Source organism: Macaca thibetana, chromosome 11 (genome assembly GCF_024542745.1).
Source record: "Macaca thibetana thibetana isolate TM-01 chromosome 11, ASM2454274v1, whole genome shotgun sequence".
NCBI classification, from domain to species: domain Eukaryota; kingdom Metazoa; phylum Chordata; class Mammalia; order Primates; family Cercopithecidae; genus Macaca; species Macaca thibetana.
In genome coordinates, this window is record NC_065588.1 from 90,813,724 (window position 1) to 90,828,493 (window position 14,770).

Sequence of the window (14,770 nt, forward strand, 5' to 3'; positions counted from 1 at the left end):
TGTGACTGGTCTCCCAAGATACTGTACTATTCTTGCGATGATGTGAGATGATAAAATACCTACATGACAAGAGGAAGTAAGGTGAATGAGGTAGGCATTGTGACATAGTTTTAGGCTACTATTGACCTTGAACACAAGGGTCGTGATAATGATGATCTTATAACCAAATTGGCTACTAAGTGACTAACCATTGGATAGCATATACAGCATGGATATACTAGACAAAGAGATGATTCCAGGCACGACAGAATAGAATAGTATGAGATTTCATCATGCTACTCAGAACAGCATGCAGTTTAAAACATGAACTATTTCTAGAATTTTCCATTTAGTATTTTTGGACCAAGGTTGACCACAGGTAACTGAAACCACAGAAACTGAAACTGCAGGTAAGGGGAGACTATTGTAAAATTATATTCACAGACAATATGATTGTATGCATACAAAACTATAGAATATATAAAAAAGGTACGAGAGACTGGGTGCAGTGGTTCATGCCTGTAATCCCAGCACTTTGGGAGGCCAAGGTGGATGGATCACCTGAGGTCAGGAGTTCGAGACCGGACTGACCAACATGGAGAAACTGTCTCTACTAAAATTACAGAAAATTAGCCGGGCGTGATGGTGCATGCCTGTAATCCCAGCTACTTGGGAGACTGAGGCAGGAGAATCGCTTGAACCTGGGAGGTGGAGGTTGCAGTGAGCCGAGATCATCCATTGCACTCCAGCTTCGGCAACAAGAGCAAAACTCCGTCCAAAAAAAAAAAAAAGTACGAGAAATAGTAACTTCATTTAACAAGTGATAAGATACATGCTCAGTATAGCAAAAATCAATTCTATATACTAGCAATAGAAAGTGGAATTGTAAACAATACCATTTGTAATGTATCCAGAAACATCCAAAACCTTGGAATAAACAAAAGATGTGCAAGATCTCTGTATTGAAAAACAACAAAATGAGTCAGGGTGCAGTGGGTCATGCCTGTAATTCCAGTACTTTGGGAGGCTGAGGCAGGTGGACTGCTTGAGGTCAGGAGTTTGAGACAGCCTGGCCAACATGGCAAAACCCCATCTCTACTAAAAATACAAAAATTAACTGAGCGTGGTGGTGTGCGCCTGTGATCCCAGCTACTCCGGAGGCTGAGGCACGATAATCACTTGAACCCAGGAGGTGGAGGCTGCAGTGAGCCGAGATTGTGCAACTGCACGCCAGCCTGGGTGACAGAATGAGACCCTGTCTCAAAAAAAAAGAGCAAACACAAAACATGGATAGAAGATAATTAAAGAAGACTTAAATAATAGAGAAATATTTTATATTCATGGATGGGAACACTCAGTAATATTATTCTATCCTTCCTAAATTGATATGCATATTTTCCATATCAGAATTCCAGCAGGTTAAGGAATAAAAAACTACACATTGAGTACAGTGTATACTACTAGGTTGATAGTTGCACCAAAATCTAATAAATCACCACTAAGGAACTTATCCATGTAACCAAAACCACCTTTTTTCCAAAAACTATTGAAATAAAAATATAAAATTATCTCACAAAAAAAAATCCAGCAGGCTTTTTTTTTAGGACAAAATCCAAAACTTATGTGAAAAAATGAAGGATCTAGAATGCCAAAATAATCTTTAAAAAGAACAAAGTTGGAAGACTTACTACCTGATTTCAAGCCTTTTATAAAGTTACAGTAGTCAAGACTGTTATTTCCATAAGGATAGACTAGTAGTTAAATAGAACAGATTAAAGTCTAAAAATAAATCTATACATATAAAGTCATTTCATTTTTGACCAAGGCATCAAAGCAATTCAATAAGAAAAAAAATTGATTAATAAATATTACTAAAACAACTGGATAACTATTTAGGGAAAATAAAAAGAACATCAACCTTTCATCTCCATACACAGAAATTCAAGATGCCTCCTAGGCCTAACATAAAACCAAGATCCATAAAACTTCTCAAAGAAAACAGAAGAATCTCTTAATAACCTTGGAGTAGGCAGGTATTTATTGCATGAGACACAAAAAGCACTAACCATAAAAACAAAAAAAAATTGAAAGATTGGAGTTTATTGAATACCTTGCTCTTCAAAGTTACCATTAAGCTACAGACTGGGAAATATTCACTACATATGTATCTGGCAAAGGACTTCTACAAGCTAACAATAAAAATAGTTATTAACGATAACTCATTTAAGCTAATAGCAAAGACATGAACATTCCCTTCATGAAAGATATACAAATGGCTAATACATTTAAAAGTTCCTCAATATCCTGTATTAAATAATACATTTAAAAAGATCCTATCACAGATGATAGGATCTTGTAGAAAATCCTAAAGATTTCACAAAACAGAACTAATGAATGAATTCAGAAAGTAGCAAGATACAAAGTCAACACACAAAAATCAGCTCTTATTATTTATACACTAAAAACAATCTAAAAAGAAAATTCCAAAAGTATCATTTTGATGTATGATAACATCAAAAAGAAAAAAATGCTTAGGAATTAACCAAGGAGGTGAACAATGCAAAATAAATTAAAGAAGATATAAATAAATGGAAACACATCTATGTTCATGGACTGGAAGGCAGTATTAAAATGTCAATACTATATGAAATGATCAACACATTATGCAATCCCTATTAAAATCCCAATGACAATTTTTGCAGAAATGGAAAAATCATCCTAAAAATTCATATGGAATCTCAAGGGAACTGAAATAGTCAAAACAATCTTGAAAAAAGAACAAGCCTTGTGTACTCACACTTCCTGATTTCAAAACTTACTACAAAGCTATAGTAATTAAAACAGTATAGTACTGGTGTAAAGACAGACATAGAACAATGAAATAGAATGGAGAGCCTAGAAATAAACTCTCTCATTTATGATCAAATAGTTTTTGACAAGGGTACCAAGACCATTCAATGCAGAAAGGACAGTCTTTTCAACAAATAGTGCTGGGAAAACCAGACCCAGAATGAAGTTGAACCCTTACCCAACACCATATACAAAAATTAACTCAAAAAGGATAAAAAGACATAAATATAAGACTTAAAACTATAAACCTCTTAGAAGAAAATACAGAATGAAAGCTTCATAGCATTGGATTTGACATTGATTTCTTAGATATTAAACCAAAGGCCTAGGCAACAAAGGAAAAAATAGACAAATTTCACTTTATGAAAATTTTAAAATTTTGTTTATCAGATGACACTATCAACAGAGTAAAAAGGCAAGCCACAGAATAGGAAAAAATATTTTCAAGTAATATCTGATAAGTGATTGATATTCAGAATATATAGAGAACTCCTAACAAAGAATACTATTTTAAAATGGGCAAAGGAGGCCAGGCATGGTGGCTCATGTCTGTAATCCCAGCACTTTGGGAGATTGAGGTGGGCAGATCACTTGAACTCAAGAGTTCGAGACCAGCCTGGACAATATGGTAAAACCCCGTCTCTACCAAAAATACAAAAAATTAGCCAGGCATGGTGGTGTGTGCCTATAGTCCCAGCTACTCAGGAGGCTGAAATGGGAGGATCACTTGAGCCTGGGAGGCAGAGGCTGCAGTGAGCCAAGATCACACCACTGCACTCCACCCTAGGTGACAGAGCAAGACTCCATCTCTAAATAAGTAAATAGATGGCAAAGGACACAAATAGACATTTCTCCAAAGAAAACATACAAATGGCCGATAAGCACATGAAAAGATGCCCAATTTAACTAATCATTATGATGCAAATCAAAAGTATAATGAGATACCACCTCACACCCATTAGGGTGGCTATACTATTTTTAAAAAATATTAGCAAGGATGTGGAAAAATTGGAATCCTTGTGCACTGTTGATGGGAATGAAAATGGTAGAGCTATTATAGAAAACAGTATGGAGGCTCCTCAAAAAATTAAAAATAGAGTTATATAATCTAGCAATTCCACTTATGGGTATATACCTAAAATAATTGAAAATACGTCTATCTATACTCAGAAATGGAGCTAGAAGAAAAAATAGGTCTCAAAAAGATACTTGCACACCCATGTTCATACCAGCATTATTCACAATAGCTAAAATGTGGAAGCAACCCGAGTGTCCATCCACAGATAAATGAATGAGCAATATATGGTATATACATACAGTCAAACAGTGGTCCCCAACCTTTTTGGCACCAGTTTTGTGGAAGACAATTTTTCCACAGACTGGTGGGAGGCGGGGTGGTTTCAGGATGATTCAGGCACATTACATTTATTGTGTATTTATTTCTATTATCATTACATTCTAATATGAAATAATTACATAACTCACCATAATGTAGAATCCGTGGGAGCCCTGAGCTTGTTTTCCTGCAACTAGATGCTCCCATCTGGGGGTGATGGGAGACAGTGACAGATCATCAGACATTAGATTCTCATAAGGAGCACACAACCTTGATCCCTCGCATGCACAGTTCACAATAGAGTTCGCATTCCTATGAGAATCTAATGCCGCTGCTGATCTGACAGGACGTAGAGCTCAGGTGGTAATGTGAGGGATGGGGAATGGCTGTAAATACAAATGAAACTTTGCTCGCTCACCTGTCACTCCCTGCTTTGCAGCCCAGTTCCTAACAGGCCATGGAATGGTACTGGTCCATCTGATTCCACTTATCTGAGGTACTTAAAGGAGTCAAAATTACAGGGACAAGAGAGTAGAATTGCGTTTGCCAGGGGCTGGTGGGGTGGGGGATCTGGGGAGTTACTGCTTAATGGGTATAGTTTCAGTTTTACAAGATAAAGAGAATTCTGGAGATAGATGCTGGTGATGGTTGCACAACATTTATGAATGTACAGTATTTAATACCATGGAACCGTATACTACAAAATGGTTTTTATGTTATGTGTATTTTAACACAATAAAAAAATAATGGAGGAAGTACTTAATACCTTTGATCATCAAGGGAATGAAAATTAAATCTACGGTGGATTTCATTTCACAAACATTCCCAGGTGCTGAAATAAAGTCTAGTAGCCCAAACATTAACAAAGATGTGAAACAGCTGGAACTTACACAGTGCTGATGTGAGTGTAAAATATTTTGGAAAAGTACTTTGCAATTTCTTTTTCATTGTACTTTCCTCTACCTTATTCATGGCTCATCAATTTCACTTAGTTACCCAAGAGACATGAAAATGCAAGTTCACAAGAAAACTTAGACAAAGAATGTTTAGAGCAACCTTATTCATAATAACCAAAAACTAATAACCTAAATGTCTATCAACAGGAAAACAGATACAATTTAAAAATGATACATATTCTTACAATGGAATACAACTCAGCAATAAAAAGGAACAAACTGCTGGTATACCTGACAACATGAGTAAGTCTCACAAATATTTTGATAAACAGAAGAAGCCAGGCACAACAGAATACAAACTGTATTGTTCTATTTGTATGAAATCTAAGAAAGACAATCTAGGTTTAGAAATTTCTAAGTGGTTATAGGGGACAGTGATTGAAAGGAGTCCAAGTTCCCAAGATGGTAGATTATATTTTCTTTCAAGTGGTAATTACACAGGATATACAGTTATCAAAATTCGTCAAATTGAGTAAGATATGTGTATTTTATTCTATGTTAATTATGCCACAATAAAACATATTTTAAAGTGCTAATAGAAATAATACTTTTCTATTCACTGGAATACTAATGTTTGCCAGCAAGAGCACTCTCTTCCTTATATCAAGATAACCCAAGAAATCAGACTAGTAATCAGAAAGTTGGTGCACTCATACTCAGAGCAAGGGAAAGGTCCTAGGGATAAATCCAAACTGCAGAAAAATTTAATCAGTTCTCAAACAATAACAAATGGGTTACTCTACTATGGCAGATAAATGAAATAAATAACTGCTATGAATTAAGGACTTCAATATTGTGAAGCTAACAAAATTTGTATTACAGGTAAGTGGAATAATAGGATTTTTAGGAACCCAGTAAGGAAATTATCATACAAGTTTAACTTTAATTTTTTATTTCTCTGTACTTCAATGGATACAAACAAGTTTCAGGGTTTTTTGTTTTTTGGTTTTTTTGGGGTTTTTTTGTTTTTGTTTTTGAGACAGAGTCTCGCTCTGTTGTCCAGGCCGGAGTGCAGTGGTGTGATCTTGGCTCACTACAACCTCCGCCTCCGGGGTTCAAGAGATTCTCGTGCCTCAGCACTCCCAGTAGCTGGGATTACAGGCGTGCACCACCATGTCCAGCTAATTTTTTTGTATTTTTAGTAGAGACAAGGTTTCACCATGTTGGCCAGGCTGGTCTCAAACTGTTGACCTCAGGTAATCCACCTGCCTCGGCCTCCCAAAGTGCTAGGATTACAGGTGTGAGCCACCGTGCCTAGCAAGTTTAATGTTTTTTGTTTTGGGGTTTTGTTTGTTTGGGTTTTTTTTGTTTTGGTTTTGGTTTTGTTTTGTTTTTTAAAATGGAGCCTTGCTCTGTCAACAGGCTGGAGTATAGTGGTATGATCTTGGCTCACTGCAACCTCCTCCTCCCAGGTTCCAGTGATTCTCCTGCCTCAGTCTCCTGAGTAGTTGGGACTACAGGCGCGCACCACCATGCCTGGCTAATTTTTGTATTTTTAGTAGAGACAGGGTTTCACCATGTTTGCCAGAATGGTCTTGATCACTTGACCTCGTGATCCATCTGCTTCAGCCTCCCAAAGTAAGTTTAAGCTTTAAATGAGAAAAAGTATGGACATTTGGAGTATTTGTGCAAGAAATAACAATGCTTTAGGAAAAGGAATTCTTTATAAACAGTAGGTATTCCAGTATTGCATTTCCTTTAATACTTTGTTGCCAGAGCCAGAAATAATGTAAGAAGAATAAGCTTGTATTTCAGAATGTCAAGGAAAAAAAGTTATATGTCATATGGCTTGGTGGTAGACAAAACTATTTTTGTCTTAAAATTTCACATACCTTCTCCTTTAATTATCTCTTCTTTCCTCCTTTCCTTTTTCTCTTTCATCATTCTACTTTTATTTTCTTTCCTTCTCTTTCATCTTTTCTTTTTCTCTCCTTTTTTCTTCTTCTAGACCGTATTTCTTAGCCTTATTTTCATAATTGAGCCCCTAAACAGCCATTTTAGACACCACTTTCCTAATTGCTCCTCCCACCCCCATGAAATCTTAAACCACAGATGTGCTATATGTCTGTTTATGTGCTGTAGCTCTTTGGAGGGCCACAGACCATTGTAATATCTAAGGTTTTTTGCCCCTTTGGAGGGTGATATCTCCCCATTAAAAGTAACGTGTTCCAACTCATGAGTTCTTTGTGAGGAAGGATCATGTCCTGTTTACCATTGTATGCCTTGTGCTTAATATAATGCTTGGCACACAGTAGGCCATCAGAAAATAAATGTATTAGATGAATATTTATTGAATTAAAATGAAAAATGGTCTCTGCTATAAACTTATCAAAAAACTAAGCAGCTAAAATTCTTGAATCTTTTTTAGATAATACCGTCTACTACTTATTACTCCACAGTACCTCCGCATTTGAAGATTGTCTTCCTGAGAATATATCCATGTGACTTGATGGAAACTTGGAAAGCACCTTGATCACAAAAGTAATATATTCAAAGCCAAGTCCAAGGGTGAGTTACTTACACAGATGGCTAATTTTATCTACCATATACTGATTTTTTTTTCCTAGCATCACTTTCAGAAGGTGATCATTTCCTAAATTTTTCTCTGAATTGAGGCTTGCAGCCTCTTTGATACTTACAACTCACTATTCAAAACTTATCAGTTTCAGTTGAGGTGCAAGAATTGGGTTAGGGAATGAATAGAAGGTGAAGGCACTATAGGAAAGGAGAAAATAAGTAGAGGGAGTCATTAAACTTCTCCGTTCTTTAATTTTTCTTTATCTGTAAGACCTAGCTCTAAAATTTGTGATCTTGATGTTTATTCTCTGAGTGAGTGGTTTTCAATAGAAATATTTTATTAAAGAAATCAGTGGAGGGTGTCATTAGTTGCCTCAAGATTGTGGGGACAGTGCTGCCAGTCTTTGTGGAGAGGCCAGGGGTGCTAGACATCCTGCTGGAAATGGGACTTTTACAGTTCAGGTCCACAGAGAAACAGACACCAAGACAGACATGGAAGAGGTGGATTGGGGGAAATGGCTATAGGGAAGAAGAAGCAGTTACAGAGAAAGTTTGAGACTGGGTTGCCGATCTGACACCCATGTCAGTGTCATGAGAAGAGGGAGGTGGATTCAGTATGAACAGCCTTAGATTATAGTAACAGCTCTAAGAATGTCTTGGCCAGGCCAATAGGCAGCCACAGAGCAAAGACTGACCATTTGAGGGGGTTCCAATTTGAGCAGATGAGGCCTGGCTCTATCACCCCTGCTGTGCTCAGCCATTGAAGAAGTTTGGGTAGGGTAAGGCCAAACCGTAAATGCCATGATGAATCTCCAAGGTACAACACTAGAAGACTGTCAGCTCGCTACAGTCCTCATAGCAGGTTCTCTCTCTCTCTCTCTCTCTCTCTCTCTCTCTCTGCCTCTCTTTCTCTTTAAAGCAAAACAAAAATGATATTTCACTCAGATACCTTTGCTTGTAAAGCAAGAGAACAAGATGATATACATAAGTCATAACATGTCAAGACATGCCAAGGTGATGATTTTGATGTTTTCTTTATCTTTTTCTTTTCTCTTTTTTTAATCCAGGCTAAAGTTGGATACAAAATGAGAAGTCTGGGGAGATAAGCCTTGGGAGCTGAGATCCTGCATTAAAAACAAGATGAACTAACTTCCCAGGCTGCATAAGTGTTCACATTTTTTATTGAATTGTTTCAGCAGATTTGTTTCTTCTTTTGACCTCAAAAGTCATTTGGAAACCTTAGGGAAACTTCATGGCATCTTTTCCGTTTTGCTTATGGTTGTCAGGAGGGATAGCATCAGACCTTAACAGAGGTGGCTTCACCTTGCCTAGAGTATCAATAATCTTATCACAGATTCACCCCTGTTCTTTCTCGTTTAGACTCTGAGGGTCCCACTTCATTGTCAATTTCATTTGCAATCACAGGTTTAGCATAACAGCTAACCTTATTTTTAGCTGATGATCTGGAACCCTTCACCTGACTTACAGGCAAACTCTTGTGTATTTTTTGTTAGAAAATCTTCATATCACCATTAGCAAATGCTTTACTAGTTTGTTTACTGGCCATTAGCTGCTTCTCAATAGTCCAGCTTGGGAGATATTTTCTTGGCATTTTTGTTTTGCATCTTGAGTTCTCAAGTTGAATCATTGCTATTTTTAATGGATGCTGGAGGCATTTTGTCAAAGGATTCCTTTTGGTTCCTTCATCTTCGTCATCTGCTTCATCTTCATAAGTATTATTTCCTGATATTTCTGTAACTTTAGAAGCATTTGCATCTGTATTGTCTTCTTCATGGTTTCCTCAACTCTATTTTTCATTTCTAGTCCTTCCAGCAGGTTCTCTGTTGAACCTCTCATGTTCTGGGAGTAGCTTTTCTATGATTCCTCTGGACCTCACTTCTTGAGGGAAAACTTAAACAAAGGGGGTCATTGGGATAAACCATACTCCCTGTCACTCAGTTGGTTTCAAGGATACAACTACTACTTATCTTCCTCTTCCATACCAATTTCAAGTTCTCCTCTCCTTCAGCAGTCACTTCCACAGATCTTAGTGGTATAACCTGGGTGTGACCCAAATCCTTATTCCTGATGAGAAATATATATTTATTGGCAATTACACATACCTCATGTGATTGTTGTACATGTCCTTCCACAGTTACAAGTAAGTCTCAAAAGACTCCCAAGTGGATCACCTAGGGGCCACATATTTTTCTCTGCCCATTACATAAAAGTAGCCCTTCTTCTTCCTCTTGATCTAGGTCAGTTACCCCTGCCAAGATGGGGATTCCTCTTCCTGCCTGCTGGTACCTTGATACAAAGAGTCCAAAATGCCAAAACAGTTGCCATAGCTTGTAGTTCAATGGGACCTTCCTTGTATTTCCTGGCAAAAATTCACCCCACTTTGGGGACCAGGACTTCTAAACCTTCAAAACCCAGAGTTTCAGGAATAGAAAGCACAAAGTTCCCCAATGAGTCATTTGGGTGGATGGTAAGTGGGGCCACTTCTGCTTCCTCTGCCTTTTTCCTGGACCCTCCTATTAGGGACAGTGCCTTTAGAGCTCCCTGATTTAGTATATATACTGATCTTGAAAAGTGGCACTCTGTTCTTGCAGAATATTGCCTCCAAATCGGTACTCCGGCTGCACCTTCAGTAGGCTGCCCAGTGCTCTCCCAGGCTGGTTGCTCCAGATGGTGCAGTACGTGATAAAACCAGTAGATCCCTTAGTCATTAGTTCATACTCATACCACCTTTACTATGAAATGGATCCCCTGTTTGGACCCTATGTTGAGTTGGATACTATACCTGTGAATCAGGCCTTCTTTAAGCCTCTAGATAGTGGTATGAGCTGTGGCTCTGAAGCCAAGACAGGCAAACTCATACCCAGAATATATATGTATCCCTATAAGGATGAACTGCTGGCCACTCCAGAATGGAAAGGGCACAGTGTTGTTGACTTGCCACCAAGTGGCTGGTTTATCTTGTCAAGTAATAGTGCCATATCAGGGACTCGGGGTTGGTCTCTGTTGCTGGCAAATTAGACCTTCAGAGACAAATAGCTATATTGGCCTTGGTAAGTGGGAATTCATACTCTTGGGCGCATGTGTAGCCTTCGTCTCTGCACTCACAGTAGGCAGCCTCACATGTTGCCTACATGTGAACCAATGCAGTATTCCTAGGTATGGAATTCGTTGCTTCCAGAACCTAAAGGCCCACCAGGCATTGGGCTTCATTATAGTAGGAGATGCAAGATGCAGAAATTTGTCTTTTATTCTGGAGGGCATGTCTCCACAGACCACTGACTACTGGACCTTGAAAAAACTTTACTGAAGTCACAAATTCTTGAATCTTCTTTGAGTGTATCTCCCACTGTCTGGATACATGTCTTACCAAGACCTCTAGTATACAAGTCACATCTTGCTCATCATGCTTAGTCCGAATATTGTTGATTTAACATATCAATGTGATGTTATACACTGTATGTCCAGACAGTCCAGATCTCTTCTGACTGTATTACAATAGAGGGTAGAAAAGTTAACATGGCCCTTGGACAAAGCTGGAAATAAATATTGTCTCCTCCACATGAATGTGAATTATTTCTTATCCTTATTTCTGATCGGATTATAAAATAATGCATTAATCAAATCAGTGTCTACAAACTATGTGACTGAGGCCTTATTAATCTGCCCTATACCATGTCCAGCATAGTTTCAGTTGAGAGTACTACTTGTTCAAACTTGCTGTGGTAGCCTGCATTCACTCTGTAGGATACAAACGTGGTACTAATCTCCCCTGGGACACAATGTTATTTATGTTTTATCTTGGCTAGGGTGGGGGACAGTTTCAAAGGCTTTCAGTTGGTCTTCTCATTATGATAGCTCTTTAACAGCTCAGGGACCCAATACTTCAACTGCCAATGATGTCTGTTGTAATTATATACTCAGGGACAAAGAAATACCTAGCAGATGGGTCTTCAGACCCAGTGAATTCACTGTGAGGCAGATTTTAGCTAAGACTTTATTACTTATCCTCATAATTTCCCACACACAGGGGAGGCCATGATGACACTTTGGGTCTCCAGTTACCAAAGTCGACTTAGTCCCTAGGTCCAAAGCTCCTCTGAAATGACTGGGCACTCCCTTTCCCCAGTGTAAATGCCCTACCCAAGTGTATGCCCTAACTCCTTTTGGAGAATGACAGGAGGGATCATTAAAATATCTACTTGCCACAGTGTTGCAGGGTCCTCCTAGGGACCTAACTACCTCCTCAGTAAGTGGGCTGTAGATCTGAAAATTTGCTTACATTCAGGATGAGCAACAAGGACATTTATTGAAATGACTGCCCTTAGCCTCCTGCCCCTCCATTCTTGCCTTCTGATTGTACATGTTAAGCAGCACTCTTAATCTCTTAATATCTGCCTATTTTGCCCCTAAGGTAATGATGATCTGTCGCTGGACCCATCAACTCTATGACTATGTCCCAGTTTTGTATAAGCTCCAAGAGAGGCCTCTCGTTCTCAGACATAGGCTCTGTTTGTAAACAGCCTTCAAAGTTTCTCATTCTCTCTCCTCGGGGATCAGTACAACTTAGTAATAACCAGCCAACTCCAGTCTGCTCACTAAGATCTTTTAAATGCCCAAATCATTATACAGGCAAGGATATTTCCTATACTGAGACTTGTTCCCAGCTCACCACCAGTGAAAACTTCAGCAATTGAACCTCTACCTTGTGTCAAGTACTATCTGTGCCCCAAATTCCATTCAGAATGAGTTGGCCTTACCAACTGAGTGGTAAGTGATGGACTCTCTAAACCCTGTCTTACTATTTGCTTTGTGAGGTCACTCCCAGTAATAGCTATCAGTTTGAGTCTTCTGTGAAGCAGACACCAAGACAAAATTAGATTTATTGGGGAAAATGTCTGTGAAGGATAAAAAGCAAGAAGGAATAGGCAGGAAGAGTTTCCAGAATGACACCTGTGAATGGAGAAAAGGAAGAAAAGAAGAATAGAAATTCATGGCATAATAGGTGTTAAAAAATAAAAGACCTCTGGGCTGTTAAAAAAAAAACCAAATAAATAGGAAGAGCCTTAGGCTGTAATGCAGTTCTGTGAAAATCTCAACCAAGCCTACAGAGAGTCATCAGAACAAAGATAACCCATTAGAGGAGTCCCACATTGGGCAGGAATGGTCTGCCTTCACCATACTCAGTCACTGGCTGAAAGCAGCGGAGGAAGAGCCAGAGGAAGAGCGTGTACTCAGCATGAATCCTGCAACGACTCCAAGGTGTGGCAGTTGAGCGGCTGTCCCTAACTACAGTGTTTACCGCATGTTCTCCAAGAGCTGACCAGTATACTCCTATAGCTGCCACAGCAACACTCACATAACAAAGAATTGTCCTTTATACTTCATGATTTTCATACATCTAGGCAGATATTCGTATATATATATATTTTTAAACAAAACACAAAAACCTTTAGCATTATCTGGAATTATCCAGGTCTAAAATCTATTTTAAATACAAACAAAAAGCCCAGGTGTGGTAGCTCACACCTGTAATCGCAGCACTTTGGGAGGCCAAGGCGGGCGGATCTCAAGGTCAAGAGATCGAGACCATCCTGGCCAATGTGGTGAAACCCGTCTCTACTAAAAATACAAAAATTAGCTGGGTGTGGTGGTGTATGCCTGTAGTCCCAGCTACTAGGGAGGCTGAGGCAGAAGAATCGCTGGAACCTGGGAGGTGGAGGTTACAGTGAGCCGGGATCACTCCACTGCACTCTAGCCTGTCAACAAAGTGAGACTCCATCTCAAAAAAATTTTAAAAAATGATTTTGTACAGTTTTAATATCTACTGAATTTTTTAGTAATGCAAATTCCGTGTAAATCAAGAGTAAAATGAAGTTCATGTTGTTTACACTTTATCAATTGTTTTTGCCATTTTGAAAAATTAAATCACTAACGATATCAATATCCTGATATTTGAATCAGCAATACAGTATGCCTGTAGCTATATTTGTGCCTGTCTCATGTATGTATATGAATATACCTCCTTAAACTATTTCAAAGTGAAAATATAAAGAAAAATGCTAATTTTCCTTTTAATGTCTTCTTTAAAATCCAACCTTACTAATTTTCAAGTATGTAGAATTTTCACACATTGATGGTAGAAATACAAAACTGTACTTTTTCCATAGGGAGAATTTGGCAATAGCTAGCAAAATTAAAAAGTTCATTTACTTTTTACCCAAAATGCAACTTCTAGGAATCTAACCCAAAGAAAATATAACAAAAATATTTAATTATGAATATGCAAGGATATTTATTATGTCAATATTTGTAATAGTATAAGACATCTTTCAGTCCAAATGTTATCAGCAGAGAATTTGTTTGAATACACTGTAATAGATTTGCACAGTGGAGTACTATGCCACTATAAAAGGACTGAGTAATATCTCTAAATATTGTTACTGAACAATCCTAGGACATAAGTTAAAAACTTTAAAAACAAGGTACGGAACAGTGGTATACAGTAACTTTTATGTAAGAAAGAAAGGGAAGGCCGGGCACAGTGGCTCATGCCTGTAATTCCAGCACTTTGGGAGGCCGAGATGGGCGGATCATGAGGTCAAGGGATCAAGACCATCCTGGCCAATATGGTGAAACCTCATCTCTACTAAAAATACAAAAATTAGCTGGGCATGGTGGTGTGCCCATAGTCCCAGCTACTCAGGAGGCTGAGGCAGGAGAATTGCTTGAACCTGGTAGGCAGAGGTTGCAGTGAGCCGAGATCGTGTCATTGCACTCCAGCCTGACAACAGAGCAAGACTCCATCTAAAAAAAAAAGAGAAAAAACTACAGAGAAATCTTGAATTTTAGTTATATTTTTATTAATATACTGATATTGTTATAAAAATATTTTTATGGTATATATGGGTAAAGCAAATAAGTGATTATATTAGTATCATTAGGAACCAAAAATTTTAGTGTAAGAGGAAAGATATGCAAGTATAAAATCAAAGACCTAAAATTCCTATAGTCTTATATTTAAATTGGAAGCATTAGTATGTTCTCAAGATTTAATTTTCTCCTTAAAAATATTATTTCGGCCAGGTGTGGTGGTTCACGCCTATAATCACAG

General features: G+C 38.2%; 1 long non-coding RNA gene across 1 annotated transcript; it reads left to right on the plus strand.

The window, feature by feature from the left end:
* The first annotated feature begins 4,310 nt into the window (after positions 1-4,310).
* On the plus strand, positions 4,311-10,531 carry LOC126930322 (uncharacterized). The gene is made up of 4 exons (XR_007717572.1): positions 4,311-4,661; positions 5,269-5,364; positions 7,490-7,629; positions 8,706-10,531. It is a non-coding gene; the product is annotated as an uncharacterized LOC126930322 (long non-coding RNA).
* The last annotated feature ends 4,239 nt before the right edge of the window (positions 10,532-14,770 follow it).